This window comes from Chiloscyllium plagiosum, unplaced genomic scaffold, assembly GCF_037043375.1.
Source record: "Chiloscyllium plagiosum isolate Xiang-an unplaced genomic scaffold, Cpla_swu_hap1 HiC_scaffold_14, whole genome shotgun sequence".
NCBI lineage: Eukaryota > Metazoa > Chordata > Chondrichthyes > Orectolobiformes > Hemiscylliidae > Chiloscyllium > Chiloscyllium plagiosum.
In genome coordinates, this window is record NW_028270152.1 from 46,008,510 (window position 1) to 46,024,326 (window position 15,817).

Sequence of the window (15,817 nt, forward strand, 5' to 3'; positions counted from 1 at the left end):
TGTGTGAATGTGTGAGGGCCTGAATGCGCAAAGACCACATACTTGGTGTTGCATCATTATTACATATTTTTGGGTTTAGCATGTATAAGGTGGGGGTAAAAGAGGGGGAGGTGTGGCATTGCTTGTCAAAGATAGTATTACAGTGGTGGAAAGGACGATGGATGAGGACTTGCCATCTGAGGTAGTTTGGGCTGAGGTTCGGAATAGGAAAGGTGAGGTCACCCTGTTAGGAGTCTTTTACAGGCCTCCCAATAGTCCTAGAAACGTAGAAGAAAGGATAGGGAAGGTGATTCAGGAGATGAGTGACAGTAATAGGGTGGTGGTTATGGGGGACTTTAACTTTCCTGATATTGATTGGGAAAGCTATAGCTCAAGTTCGTTAGATGGGTCAGTGTTTGTTCAATGTGTGCAGGAGAGTTTCCTGACACAATATGTAAACAGGCCAACAAGAGGTGAGGCCATACTGGATTTGGTTCTGGGTAACGAACCAGGCCAGGTGTTAGAATTAGAGGTAGGTGAGCACTTTGGGGATAGTGACCATAATTCGGTGATTTTTACTCTCGTGATGGAGAGGGATAAGTGTGTACTACAGGGCAAGAGTTATAGCTGGGGTCAGGGAAATTATGATGCGGTGAGGCATGACTTAGGATGTGTGGCTTGGAAAAGTAGACTCCAAGGCAAGAGTGTAAATGATATGTGGAGCTTGTTCAAGGAGCAACTATTGAGTGTCCTTGATAATTATGTACCTGTCAGGCAGGGAGGAAAGGGTCGTGCGAGGGAGCCGTGGTTTAATAAGGAATTGGAATCCCTTGTTAAATGGAAGAGGGCGGCCTATCTCAAGATGAGACGTGAAGGTTCAATTGGGGCGATTGAGAGTTATAGGGTAGCCAGGAAGGACCTGAAGAGAGAGCTAAGAGCAGCAAGGAGGGGACATGAAAGGTCCTTAGTCGGTAGGATTAGGGAAAACCCTAAGGCTTTCTATAGGTATGTTAGGAATAAAAGAATGACTAGGGTAGGAATAGGTCCAGTCAAGGATAGTAGTGGGAAGTTGCGTGTGGAGGCGGAAGAGATTGGGGAGACACTGAATGAATACTTTTCTTCAGTATTTACTCAGGAACAGGGCATTGTCGTCGATGTGAATACTGAGTCACAAATAAGTAGAATGGATGGCTTTGAGGTATGTAGAGAAGAGGTGTTGGAAATCCTGGAAAAGGTGAAAATAGATAAGTCCCCTGGGCCTGATGGCATTTATCCTAGGATTCTCTGGGAAGCAAGGGAGGAGATTGCAGAGCCATTGGCCTTGATTTTTATGTCCTCTTTGTCTACAGGAGTAGTGCCAGAAGACTGGAGGATAGCAAATGTGGTTCCCTTGTTCAAAAAGGGGAGTAGGGATAACCCTAGTAACTATAGGCCAGTGAGTCTCACTTCTGTTGTGGGCAAAGTCTTAGAGAGAATTGTAAGGGATAGGATTTATGCACATCTGGATAGGAATAATGTGATCAAGGATAGTCAGCATGGTTTTGTGAAGGGCAGGTCGTGCCTCACAAACCTTATTGAATTCTTTGAAAAGGTGACGAAGGAGGTTGATGAGGGGAAAGCGGTAGATGTGGTATATATGGATTTTAGTAAGGCGTTTGATAAGGTTCCCCATGGTAGGCTACTGCAGAAAATACGGAGATATGGCATTGAGGGTGAGTTGGAGGTTTGGATTAGGAATTGGCTGGATGGAAGAAGACAGAGGGTAGTAGTTGATGGCAAAGTTTCTTCATGGAGTGCCGTCACAAGCGGTGTTCCGCAAGGATCTGTTTTGGGACCATTGCTGTTTGTCATTTTTATAAATGACCTGGAAGAGGGGTTAGAAGGTTGGGTGAGCAAGTTTGCGGATGATACGAAAGTCGGAGGAGTTGTTGACAGTGAGGAAGGATGTGGCAGGTTACAGCAGGATATAGAGAAGCTGCAGAGCTGGGCAGAAAGGTGGCAAATGGAATTCAATGTAGCTAAATGTGAGGTGATTCACTTTGGGAAGAATAACAAAAAGATGGGGTACTGGGCTAATGGTCGGATACTTGGTAGTGTGGATGAGCAGAGGGATCTTGGTGTCCATGTACACAGATCTCTGAAAGTTGCCACCCAGGTAAATAGTGCGGTGAGGAAGGCATATGGCGTACTGGCTTTTATTGGTAGAGGAATTGAGTTCCGGAGTCCTGAGGTCATGATGCAGTTGTATAAAACTCTGGTGCGGCCGCATCTGGAATATTGTGTGCAGTTTTGGTCGCCATACTATAGGAAGGATGTGGAGGCACTGGAACGGGTGCAGAGGAGGTTTACCAGGATGTTGCCTGGTATGGAAGGAAGATCGTATGAGGATAGACTGAGACACTTGGGGCTGTTTTCATTAGAGAAAAGAAGGTTTAGGGGTGACTTGATTGAGGTGTACAAGATGATTAGGGGGTTAGATAGGGTTGACAGTGTGAACCTTTTCCCGCGTATGGAGTCGGGTATTACAAGGGGGCATAGCTTTAAATTAAGGGGGGGTAGATATAGGACTGAAGTTAGGGGTAGGTTCTTCACTCAGCGAGTCGTAAGTTCATGGAATGCCCTGCCAGCAGCAGTGGTGGACTCTCCCTCTTTATGGGCATTTAAGCGGGCATTGGATAGGTATATGGAGGATAGTGGGTTAGTATAGGTTAGGTGGGCTTGGATCGGCGCAACATCGAGGGCCAAAGGGCCTGTACTGCGCTGTATTCTTCTATGTTCTATGTTCTATCTAATTCACATTATTTTTTAATCAAGAGTGATTTGTTACCAACAGGAAAAGTTGAAAAATGTCTCTTTCTCTGGTTGGAAGAATGTTCAGATATGAATAGCATAAACATCAATAACATAACATAAACATTTCACTGCCAAAATTCTAGTTGCCATAACCCAAAGGATTAATTAGAGTGACCAAGAACAAATAATTCCACTTAAATGTGATTTCTAAACATTTGAAAGAAATGATCACAGCAAATAATACTACAAAGAAAGTATATAATTGACAGACATCTAAAGAAAATACTGTCATTATCCAGGAGATTCAATCATTTATCTTACAGCTGTATTTGCCATGCCTGAATTTATCCATTGCATTTATCAATTATCTTTCACAAACACAACTATCACGAATAATTGATTATATTCCATTACTGTATATCATTACTAATGACTACAATTGTTACTATATTCCATTATAGTGCTGAAAAGAGAGAAGCATCATCAAAGCATTTCACCTTGCACTGACCAGGACAAATAAAAGAATGCCAAATTTCATTTTCATCACAAGGGGTAGTGGCTTCAGATTTGTTGGAAAATGGATTCTGATTGGCTGAATTACCATGGCGAAAGCAAGAGGGAACAATAGGCTCCAACAAGCTTCTTGGTAATTTATAAAAGGCATAAATCTTGAACATATTAGTTTTGTTCACAGTGAACAGATTTCTGCATATGAATGTGTGTCGTTTTTGGCGAATTTAAATAACTGATCAAATATTATGATGTACAGAATTCAGTTTGTATTGATTGATTAGACAATAAAAATTATATCCTTGATGGTATTTGTAAGTTCATTATGTTACAAATTTACCAAGACAGCACCCGCATCTCTGCCAATTTCATAAGAACAATGACACAATCATTTCTATAGTATCCATTCCAAGTGTATTTCTTGTCAATCATGAAATATGCTCTCATTATGCAAGCCCATGCATTAAGGCTAGAAAATGTGTGGCTATCATCATTAATGAATGATCTGTTTTCTGCTTGATAGTTTGAAATTTTTAAAGTTTATTTTCATGGAAAATCTAAATATCATACAAAAATATACATATTAGTTATGACTAATAACTGAAGTGCAATATTTAAATTTATCAAGTAGTCAACATCCCTCGAGAATTAGGGAGCAAGGTTTCACAATTATTGAGTACTATTATAAGATCATGTAGGAATAGAAGTCATTAGGCTGTCAAATCTGCCCTGGCATTCAATGAAATCATGACTGATCTGATAATCTTCAATTTCATTTTCCTGTATTTTCCCCATAACCCTTGATTCCCTTAATGATTGAAAATCTGTCTCTCTGAGCCTTGAATATACTTAATGACCCAACATCTACAGCTCTCTGTGGTAAAGAATTCTACAGATTGACTATCTTCTGAGAGAAGAATTTCCTTCTTGTCTCTGCCCAACTGTGCGGTGTCATACTCTGAAATTATGACCTCTGATTCTAGACTCTCCAACAAGCACTAACATCCTATCTGCATTTACTTTGTCAAGCCCCCTAAGAATCTTGTATGTTTCAATGAGGTTGCCTCTCATTCTTGTAAACTCCAATGAGTACAGATCCAGCCTATTCAACCTCTCAGAAGCCAATCCTCCATATCTGCAATCAGCCTTGTGAATATTCTCTGGACTGCCTTTAGTGCCAGTATATCTTTCCTTCGATAAAGAAACAAAACGGTTCACAGTACTCTAGATGTGGTCTAACTAGTGTCTTGTTTAATTTTAGCAAGACTTCCTCTTTTTATATTCGGTTCTCATTGAAGTAAAGGACAAATATTCCATTTGCCTTCCCTCCCTGCTAAACTTGTTTGCTGTCTTTTTGTGATTTATGCATAAAGACTCAAAGTTTGTGAGAAGATTTGTAGCTCGGGTGCTCGTTGTTGTGGCTCTGTTCGCCGAGCTGGGAATTTGTGTTGCAGACGTTTCGTCCCATGTCTAGGTGACATCCTCAGTGCTTGGGAGCCTCCTGTGATGTGCTTCTGTGATATTTCCTCCGTCAGTTATAGTGGTTTGTCTCTGCCGCTTCCGGTTGTCAGTTCCAGCTGTCCGTTGCAGTGGTCGGTATATTGGGTCCAGGTCGATGTTCTTATTGATTGAATCTGTGAATGAGTGCCATGCCTCTAGGAATTCGCTGGCTGTTCTCTGTTTGGCTTGTCCTATAATAGTAGTGTTGTCCCAGTCGAACTCATGTTGCTTGTCATCTGTGTGTGTGGCTACTAAGGATAGCTGGTCATGTCGTTTCGTGGCTGGTTTGTGTTCATGGATGCGGATTGTTAGCTGTCTTCCTGTTTGTCCTATATAGTGTTTTGTGCAGTCCTTGCATGGGATTTTGTACACTACATTGGTTTTGCCCATGCTGGGTATCGGGTCCTTCATTCTGGGGAGTTGTTGTCTGAGAGTGGCTGTTGGTTTGTGTGCTGTTATGAGTCCTAGTGGTCGCAGTAGTCTGGCTGTCAGTTCGGAAATGCTCTTGATGTATGGTAGTGTGGCTAGTCCTTTGGGTTGCAGCATGTCCTCGTTCCGTTGCCTTTCCCTTAGACATCTGTTAATGAAATTGCAGGGGTATCCGTTTTTGGCGAATACATTGTATAGGTGTTCTTCTTCCTCTTTTTGCAGTTCTGGTGTGCTGCAGTGTGTTGTGGCCCTTTTGAACAATGTCTTGATGTAACATCTTTTGTGTGTGTTGGGGTGGTTGCTTTTATAGTTCAGGACTTGGTCTGTGTATGTGGCTTTCCTGTATACCTTTATGGTGAATTCTCCGTTCGGTGTTCTCTGTACCATCACGTCTAGGAATGGTAGTTGATTGTCCTTTTCTTCCTCTCTAGTGACTCTGATTCCTGTAAGTGTGGCGTTGATGATCCAGTGTCTGTTCTCTATTTCTGTGTTTTTAATGATTACAAAGGTGTCATCCACATATCTGACCCAGAGTTTGGGTTGAATTTGCGGTAAGACTGTTTGTTCTAATCTTTGCATTATCACTTCTGCTATGAGTCCAGAGATGGGTGAGCCCATGGGTGTGCCGTTGATTTGTTCATATATTTGATTGTTGAATGTGAAGTGTGTTGTGAGGCACAGGTCCAGTAGTTTGAGTATGCTATCTTTGTTGATAGGTTCACCATCCTGTTGTCTGTTCTGTATGTCCAGCAGGTTGGCTATTATTTCCCTGGCTAGAGTTTTGTCGATAGAAGTGAACAGTGCCATTACATCGAATAAGACCATAGTTTCTTCCTTGTCTATGTGTATATTTCTGATGATGTCCAAGAATTCTTGTGTTGACTGTATAGAGTGTCTGGATCCGCTGATCTGGTGTTTCAGTTTCTGCTGTAGTTCTTTAGCCAGTTTGTGTGATGGTGTCCCTGGTAGTGATACTATTGGTCTGAGTGGAATGTCTGGTTTGTGCACTTTAGGTAGTCCATCTAATCGGAGGGTGTTGTTGCTTTCAGGTTTCATTCTTTGTTGGTCAAACCTGGTTATCTGTCCGTTTTTTTGTAGGTTCCTCAGTGTGTTGTTTATCCTATTGGTGAGCTGTGGGGTGGGGTCAAACTCCCTCTTTTGTTGGGTGTTGGTATCTGCAAGTAGTTGTTGCGCTTTTTGGATGTACTCTGCTTTGTCCAGGTTGACCGTCATTCTGCCGTTGTCTGCTGGTAGTATGATTATGTTCTTATCGTTTCTTAGTGATTTTAGTGCTTCCCTCTCTTTGGTGTTGAGGTTATGTGTTTGTCTTTTCCTTGTTATCAGAGGTACGATACTTTGTCTCACTGTTTGTTGTGGCTCTTCTGTCAGTCCATTGTTCCTGAGTGTGCATTCTAGTGTTGCTAGGAAGTCTGCTGTCTTGGCGACCCTGTGGTTGTAGTTGAGTCCCTTGGCCAGGATTGTTCTTTCCGTGTCTGTGAGCTGTCTGTGGGAGAGGTTTCTAACCCAGGTGTGTGTTGTCGTGTCCTCTCTGTTGTGTGTTAGTTTGGCCATTTTTTCTTTTAATGCCGTTTTTTTGCGGTGTGTGGTCCTTTTCTGTCCTATGGTGACGGTCTGTTCTATGGTCCGGGTCCATTCCTGATTGGTGGTTTTTGAAATTAACGATTTTTGGCCCGCAATTTCTTGTCTGTATTTGTGAAGTCTGTTGTGAGCGTCTGTAATCATTACCTGGATCATCCTGAATCCGTTCTGTCTGGCTGTGTCCCTGGCTTGTGGGTTGTTGACTGGTAGTCTGTATCTGACACATGATGGAAGGATTTGATTCTTTCGGCATTTGTGCAGGAACCGGAGTTGTTCGTATGTGGCGCTTAGGCGGTTGGCACAGGATTCCCATTTCCTGGCTTGTCTTAGCGTCTCTCGCCTGTCGGTGTTCAAAGTTTGTGAGAAGATTTGTAGCTCGGGTGCTCGTTGTTGTGGTTCTGTTCGCTGAGCTGGGAATTTGTGTTGCAGATGTTTCGTCCCATGTCTCGGTGACATCCTAGTGCTTGGGAGCCTCTTGTGAAGTGCTTCTGTGATATTTCCTCTGGCATTTATAGTGGCTTGTCTCTGCCGCTTCCGGTTGTCAGTTCCAGCTGTCCGTTGCAGTGGTCGGTATATTGGGTCCAGGTCGATGTGCTTATTGATTGAATCTGTGGATGAGTGCCATGCCTCTAGGACTTCCAAATTCCTTTGTGCTTTAGGTTTCTGCAGTCTTTCTCCATTTAACTAAGATTCAGCACCTTTATTCTTCCTGCCAAAGTGCATAACCTAACATTTTCCTGTGTTATACTCTAGCTGCCAAGTTTTTGCCCACTCGTTTAACCTGTTTATATCCTTTTGCAGACTCTCAGTGTCATCTTCACCATTTGTCTTCTCATCTGTTTTTGTGTCACCTGTAAACGTGGGTATAGTACTTATATTTACCTCATCCAAACCATTGATGTATATTGTAAATAATTGTGGTCTCAGCACTGATTCCTGTGGCACTCCACTAGTTACAGAACACCATTCTGAAATGCTTCCCCACTCCCCACATCCCAACTATCTGTCAACTATTTGTCAGCGAATCCTCTATCTATGCTAATAGATATTTTTAATCAACCTGTTCAGACATGTCATGCAACAACCCTGTGGGTCTTGAACCAATTCTTCAGGCTCCAAGATAACACTGTCCCACAACAGCCCTGCTATACCACCCCCAACACCATGGGCACTTATCTTATTAAGTAGGCTAATGTGCCAGATGGTAGTTCTGCCTTCATAAATAGATTCATGGTTACATAATCCAGATTTATGTGTACAACATTAAACTTCCCAGCAATAATTAACAGTTAATTAAAACATGTTTTCCTAACAAGTGCACACATTTAGCAGACATTATCCACGGGCAGATTTCTCTGGCATATCCATTGCCTTTAGGCAGATCATCTCTCACACTTCAAAGATGCTGAGAAATTAACCTTTGTAGTACATACAGATGATATTTCTGCAAGTGGTGATGATTGCAAGTGGTGATGATCAGTTTCCATATGCATGACAATTTCCACTCTACCCTTCAATCTCCGCACTGCCAAATTGTTTTTTCTGACGTCCATTAATGCATGATGTCCAGTGATCCATAATTTCCTGCAGTTGGATATTGAAAATACCAACGATATTGTTTTCAATTCCAATGACAAACTCTCCCCTTACCAGTGATTATTGCTCACTGATGAGGTTGAAAAACACAGATCAAAACCTCAGGATCCCTTTAAAATAAAAACACCAGGTCCATATGTGTTAGGACACACATCTGAAGTAGGCAGGACTTTAACCGGGCCTTCTGATTTAGAGGTAAGTACTGAACTGTACCATGAGAGCCCTCCTGGATCCCTTCTGACCGCAAAGAACAATCCACTGCAAGGACACACTATTTACTGTTTTAAAAAATATTTTCTAATCAACCTGATCAGGGATGTTGTTACCTTATTTTCTTAAATAACTTGATGCAGATGGGATATGGGAACCCAGACCTCTTAGTCCAGAGGTAGGGATACTATCACTGCAGCAGAAGAGCTCTCAAGGATTTTTTCTCCCCCCTTTTATATCTGGAAGTGCTATCACACACAACTTATTTTTTTCCATAGCAAATCATCTGTGTTTTTTTTCATCTATTAACCATCACCATTAAATTATCTGGGTTTCCAATTGTGCAATTTATATGCAGAGCACATTAAGGACAATGCAATAACACCAAAAGTGAGGGAGTCAAGATCTTTTTTTAAAATATTTTCTAATAAACCTGTTCAGGGATGTTATGACATACCTCTGGAACAGGTGGGAATTGTGGTTCAGAAGTAGGGATACTAATACTGCACCATACGAGCCCCTTCCAAAATCCCTTTCTTTCTTTTTCCAACATCCCTTTGGATCTCAAGGGACAAGTTTCAGCAAGAGCATCCTGTTTATTAGCACTTTAGAATGAATTTTGTCATGATAGGACCCAATTTATTTGGGCTAATGAGACACTTGCCTTTTTCTCATTTCAACAACCTTACTTAAGTAGCTACTGACTCAAAAGTGATTAGAAATATGGTACTAAATGTGATGTTTTTATCGACAAGTACTAATTTCACATCAAAACACAAGAATCAGCAATACACAATTAGTGAGATTTGTAAATGAAATATTGTTGCATGGATAGCTTCATTTCTTCATTTATAGAAAATGCAAGACAAAAATTCCTGCAGTTATTTATGAATTTTGACCTCAATACTGGACTTCAGATAGAGTCATAGAGTCATACAGCATGGAAACAGACCCATCAGTCCAACTCATCCATGCCAACCAGATATCATTTTATATAAATGACAAAAAGCAGTGGACCCAGCACCTAGCCTTGTGGTCCATCTCTGACCACAGGCCTTCAGTCCCAGAAAAACCTCCACCACCACCCTCTGCCCCCAACTTCAAGCCAATTTTGTACACAAATGGTCAGCTGTCCCTACATTTCCATGTGATCTAACCTTTCAAACCAACCTACCATGCAGAACCCTGTTGAACATCTTGCTGAACTCCACATAGACAACGTCCACTGCTCTGTCCTCATCAATCTTCTTTGTTACTTCTCCAAAAACTCAATCAAGTTGGTGAGATACGGTTTCCCACGCTCAAAGCTATGTTGACTATCCCCAATCCCTAACCAGTTCTTGCCTTTCCAAATACATGCAAATCCTGTCCCTCAGAATCCCTTCCAACAACTTACCTACTACTGCTGTCAGACTCACTGGTCTATAGTTACCTGGCTTTTCCTTACCCCTTTCTTAAATAATGACATCACATTAGCCACCCTCCCGTCTTATTCACCACTGATAAGCATTATCACCTTCTCAAACTTTTGGAGCTTCTATTGCTTTTGGCCAAAATTCTTAAGTTTGCATTAAAAAAAAACTTTAAACTTCATAACATATAGCAAAATAATTTATTTGTTATAGTGATCAATTTTTAAGTTACCAGTGCATATTTTAATATTTGTCATAAATACATTTAAACTATGAATAGCATCTTTAATAATGTAACATTGATTTACTATATTGTAGTGCACAGTGTAACACTACTATAAAATGATGTCAATTTGTTACTTGCAGGAACAATGAGTACAACCAGTTCAATTTCTAAATGAATTTAAAACATCTGTGATTAATATTCATTTAGCAGACATTTTGTACTATAAGGCTGAACTGCACACACCTTAAATATTCATAGAGGTGCTATATGTCCAAGGCTTATTGCATATTATGAAGTTAAAATGTGCCTGTGCACTGAAGTTTAGGCACATAGTGCAAGATTTGCCTTGGATTTATGCAAAAACTTTAGAATTTCCTTTTCATGTGAAGTAATACTTGTAAGCAGAGTTTAGGTTTTAGGGAATACATTATAAATATTGTGATTAGAAAAATCAAAACAAATTCTCCGGCTATTATATGTAATTTACATTAATAGTAACCTTTTTTCTGTATGAAAAATTAAACTAATCTACACATATTATGAAACTAACAGACTTAGACGGGTAAAACTACTATAATTAGGTGAAGTTAATATAGTAATTAAAAACAACCACCTACCTACCTAATAGACAAAGACAAGTTTTCATGTAAGATACTTAAATTTATTTTGCCATTCTCTAATGGTATTTTTGTCCGTCATTGCATAGCGTTTAGTTAATGCTGACTGATTCTTTCATGCTCATATTAGTATAACATTATTGTTGGTGCATTCTTAACAAAACAAATCAATAATAAAAAAGATGGCTGCAATTCATCAACTGATTTGATATGGTATTAGTAAAACCCAATTTGATGTACATGCATTAACCATCATCTGAAAAATGATGCATCTTGCAGTTGAATTATTGGGAGTATTTTCAGCATTCTGCTTCAAATTGCAAATTACTTTCTTTACTGCTACAATATCAAATATCTTAACACAATCATAATGTAACTAGTATTTGATTTACTTCAGTCCAAATCTTCGAATGATGTAACAGCATGCAGGTGATAATACTTATTTATCATTTAATAAGTATGTTTACATAACAGGGATTCCCACGTTTGCAAAACTGAGTAAAATTAGCAGCATGTTTACAGAATTAATGTATGTTGACCATGCCCCCAGTATATTTTAAACTTATAATTGCTTGCACCATGAATAGCACCATTAAGTCTATTATGCCCTTTAATTATCAATGCAGTTTCTAACATTCCCTTTTTTCCTCTGACAAATTAGTAAGATTTTTGTTTTATAAAAAAATTCTAACCAACTATTTCACAAAAAAAATCTTTAAACATACTCTGTTGCATGTTTTGTGGTTCTAAATTTAGCAACTTTATTTGCTATTTAATTAACAAGAAGTTTGCTGTGTCAGCTTTTTATACCGTATCCTTCAAATAAGTGAATCAACCTGTTTATCATTATATTTAATGTAAATTAAAGTGCATTAAACTGATCAGACCATGCATTAATATTTGACATACTATTAATAGCAGCACATTAATTTACACAACAGGTTACTATTATTGTGAAATTTAAAAAAAAACTTATTGTGAGCCCAATCTTTGTTCCCTTTATATCACTTTGACCTTATGGAATCTATTCTTAGTGCTTAACAATTTGCTACCAGTGTACTCATTTTTGGTTAATAAGGCCTAATGAATGTTAACCAGTGCAATAACATACAGCTGCAAATACCCATATATTTACATAACATTTACCAAAATTACTTATAATGTGATAACAGTACATATTGTTTTGTTTCCTGATTAAAAGTGCAGAGGTAAATTCAAAGTTAAAAACACTCATAATATGGTACATAGCACCACCATTTAAAAATTGGCTTTTCAGTTGTTTTTTGGTTTACTAGATGTGTAGTGATAAGTAAACAAGTCAAAAACAGAGTGTCAATAAAATGTCCTTTTCTTACAAAGTTACATAACGTGTGCTATATGTACAAACAGCTTTACACTGTTGTACCCTTACACGTAAAGATAAAAACATAGAAGTATCCTGTCACAAAAACATTTTAAGAGAAATAAATATAAACACAGATCATAAATACAATATTATACATCAAAATGTCCAGATTTATCGACAGACATAGATCACAGAGGTATGTATGAGTTTGCCCTTCATCTTGTTCCAGCTTGCCTCACGTTATGTTTCACCTCCTTAATAATTCACATGCCTTGAAAACCTACTAAAAAGGATAAATAATCACTCAGTTATAACCAAACCACAGAATCAAAGAATATCACAGTAAAATTTGCTTAAATCCTGTAAATTAAGAGAGAGCTGACAGACTACTCTATAAAAATATAACCTCAAAGGTGTTAACAGAAAAGCTATGCTGATATTATAATTACAGCTTTTCTCTTGCACACCAAGGGTTTCAAAATTATCTACAAAACAGAACTAAGTTAAGAAATGTAATGCATATAAAATTGAAAAATGTCAAACTAGAATAAAAAGCTGAAAATATATAATGCATTGAAGAGTTCACATTTGGTGAAAACTGAACAACAGTTTTTGAACCACTTAAATAGAAGATTACTATTTCTGTATTAGAGATTGTTTGCAATTAATATGTTTTCATAATCATTAATTTTTAACAGCAAATGTGTGCTTGTAGTTTTCAGAAATGCTCATACTTAAATCTTCTACTTTCCTATTTCCATTCGTTTGCAACCCTTTATGTTCATGGTGTATTTGTACCAGACAACCTTTTGTCTTTATATTACTAATTCAGTGAGAAATAATGATTTTTCACCGAAGTTTACAATCTAAATATTTCAAGGATCTGTAAGTTAGAATTGTAAGGTTTGTTGAACTTCGTTTCATCGGGAATAAGAACATATTTTGTCACTTCAAAAGTTCCACAATGATTCTGTAATATTTTTCAAGTAGGAGCTGGTTAGCTCACTCAGCTGCTCAGCTAGTGTATGGATTATTTTACTGCCAATAACTCAGCTTCGATTCCTGATCCAGCTGAGTTAGATTTATGTCTACCTCTTTTGTTCTATCTGTAATAAAAATCATGGCACGTTGCTATATTTAGGTGAATAATCAGCCTCCAGGCAGAGATCTCAAGATGAATACTTTTTAAATAACTAACAAGTTTCCTCACCAATATAAATGTTAATTAACAAGCAAATTGATCAACTATTTACATGTGTTATAAAAACAAGTCTTTACACATTTCTCTTATACAGATGTACAATACTATATTTTAATGACCATGGAATAAACAAATTGGCAAGTGAACTTAATCAGTGATTATGTGCCAACTGCTGCTTTCACAGATCAGGAAGAATCCAGTTGTCTATATTCTGCACCTGAACTACATAATTTGGCAGAATATCCAGGTGTGAACATCTGCACTCGAAAAATATTTCAGCAAAAATGTTCACATGGCAGACAAATTTGACACTAACATTGTAAAGGAAGAACAAAGTCAATCAGAGCATGAGTAACCCCCTGTGATATCGTTCACAGCCCTCCTAGCACTGTCACATGTATTGTGCTATGTCTCTTTAAGGATTATGATGAGGTCATTCAAGTACACCTCATAGAATATAAATTCCCTGATTGAATCTGAATAATGGGCGCAATCAGGGAGCCCTGGCTGACAGTTATAAACAAAGAGTGTCAGAGGTTCTGAGAGTTGGATAAATGTCAAGGACTCTCCATGTGTAAATAAGGGTAACTAAATGATGAGATGCCAGCCTCTGTGGAGTTATTTCAGTTGTGATGAGAGGAAAGCATGCTCCTCAAGAAATTCACTCGCAACAGTTGTCTTTGAGTTGGGATAAGCATTGGGAATAAATAATATTGGGGAAGATGAAAATCAATGAGTAATTTTCCTGAAAACTTTTCCAGTTATTAGGGTCCTAACATCCTGAGGCACAAGATACTAAAACCGGTCAAGAGGTCACAGAATTAGCTAAGAAATATTACAACCCAAAGCCTCCTCTAATTCTGAGACACTCTCAGTTTTACTTGGCAGTTCAATAACCAAGGATATGCAAATCAGGATTTTTGACTTGGCTAAGAGGTCTAGCAGAGGCATGTGACTTTGGATTAACCCTTAATGAGATACTGAGAGACCATTTAGTATGCGGAATTAATGACATAACCATGCAAAAATGCCTATACACTGAAGCCCAACTGGACTTCAAACAGGCACTACAACTGGCTTTATTATTGGAAAATGCTACAAGTGGAGCATATGAGTTGTAGAGTGTTTCAATGGAAGTGGACACTCTCGCCTGTCTGACTGAGCTTTGGAAATATTAAAAGGCTCGGGCCAAGCTTGATGGGATGAAATTGGTTGAGAAAGATTCACCTAAACTGGCTCAATATGTTTTGTTTAGTGAAGTCCCAATTCAATTAGCAGACGTTTTGCAGGAAGGTCTAGGAACTATCAGAAGAGGTAAGACCACCCTTGCATGTTGACCAGAAAGCAATTCCATGATTCTGCAATGATGTGGAGGTGTTGGACTGGGGTGGAAAAATTAAAAATCAAACACCAGGTTACAGTCCAACAGGTTTATTTGGAAGGACTAGCTTTCAAAGCACTACTCCTTTGTCAGGTAGCTAGTGGGGCAGGACACAGAATTTAGAGTAAAAGATCAAATTGTCATACAACTCTGCAATGTACTGATGGATTTCTGTTAAGTCTTTAATCACTTAGAATGGGTTGCAGGTTTTGATTCATTCATATGTAAATTCAAGAACTGTTTTCAAGTCACATTCCTGAGATAACTTATGTTTTTTAAAAAAAGGTAACATCGCAGCTCAAACAATGCCTTAAAGGTGTGAGGTTAGAGTCTGTTTGTATTCTGAGTCAGACTGGTTCTATTTCCAAAGTAGAAATTTATAAAATGTCACATGGACTGACTGTATGCTTTTTGAACAGAATAGAATATATCTACAAATACAAATTCACCCCCATAGGTGTGTGTGTGAGAGAGAGAGGGGGAGTGAGGGGGAGAGAGAGAGTGAGAGAGATTGTGTGCATGTGGGACAGAGGGAGAACTATGAGTGTGTGTGTGCATGTGTAGTGAGTGTGTCGGAGTATACACCTGTGAGAGGGTGTGCATGAGTGTGAGGGGGTGTGTTTGTGTCTGAGAGAGTGTATGAGAGAGGGTCTGCATGAGTGTGTGAATGTGCAAGAGTGTGTGCATATAGTGTAGTGGGGTCACCTGTGGTGTGACATGAACCCAATATCCCAGTTGAGGCCACCCTCATGGGTACCGAACTTGGCTATCAGCCTCTGCGCAGTGACTCTGCGTTGTTACGTATCCCAAAGTCAGCCTTGGAGGACGATCACCCAAAGATCCGAGGCCGAATGTTCTTGACTGCTGAAATGTTCCCAATTACCATAACACGTGGGGATAATATGCACCACGTGGACGGCAGATGCTCGTATGACTCGGCCAACATTGTCTATCTCTACGCTACAGGCAAGAATGACCCGAAGCATGGTACATTGGCGAGACCAAGCAGATATTACTGC

At 39.2% G+C, this 15,817-nt stretch overlaps 1 protein-coding gene across 4 annotated transcripts in view; it reads right to left on the reverse strand.

The window, feature by feature from the left end:
- Positions 1 to 10,209: 10,209 nt before the first annotated feature.
- Positions 10,210 to 15,817, reverse strand: part of adamts9 (ADAM metallopeptidase with thrombospondin type 1 motif, 9) — a 258,667-nt gene continuing 253,059 nt past the window's right edge. For all 4 annotated transcript variants that reach the window (XM_087994412.1, XM_087994415.1, XM_087994414.1 and 1 more), the window contains one exon: positions 10,210 to 12,499. The gene's annotated coding sequence lies outside the window, so the exon portion shown is untranslated. The remainder of the gene's footprint in view (positions 12,500 to 15,817) is intronic.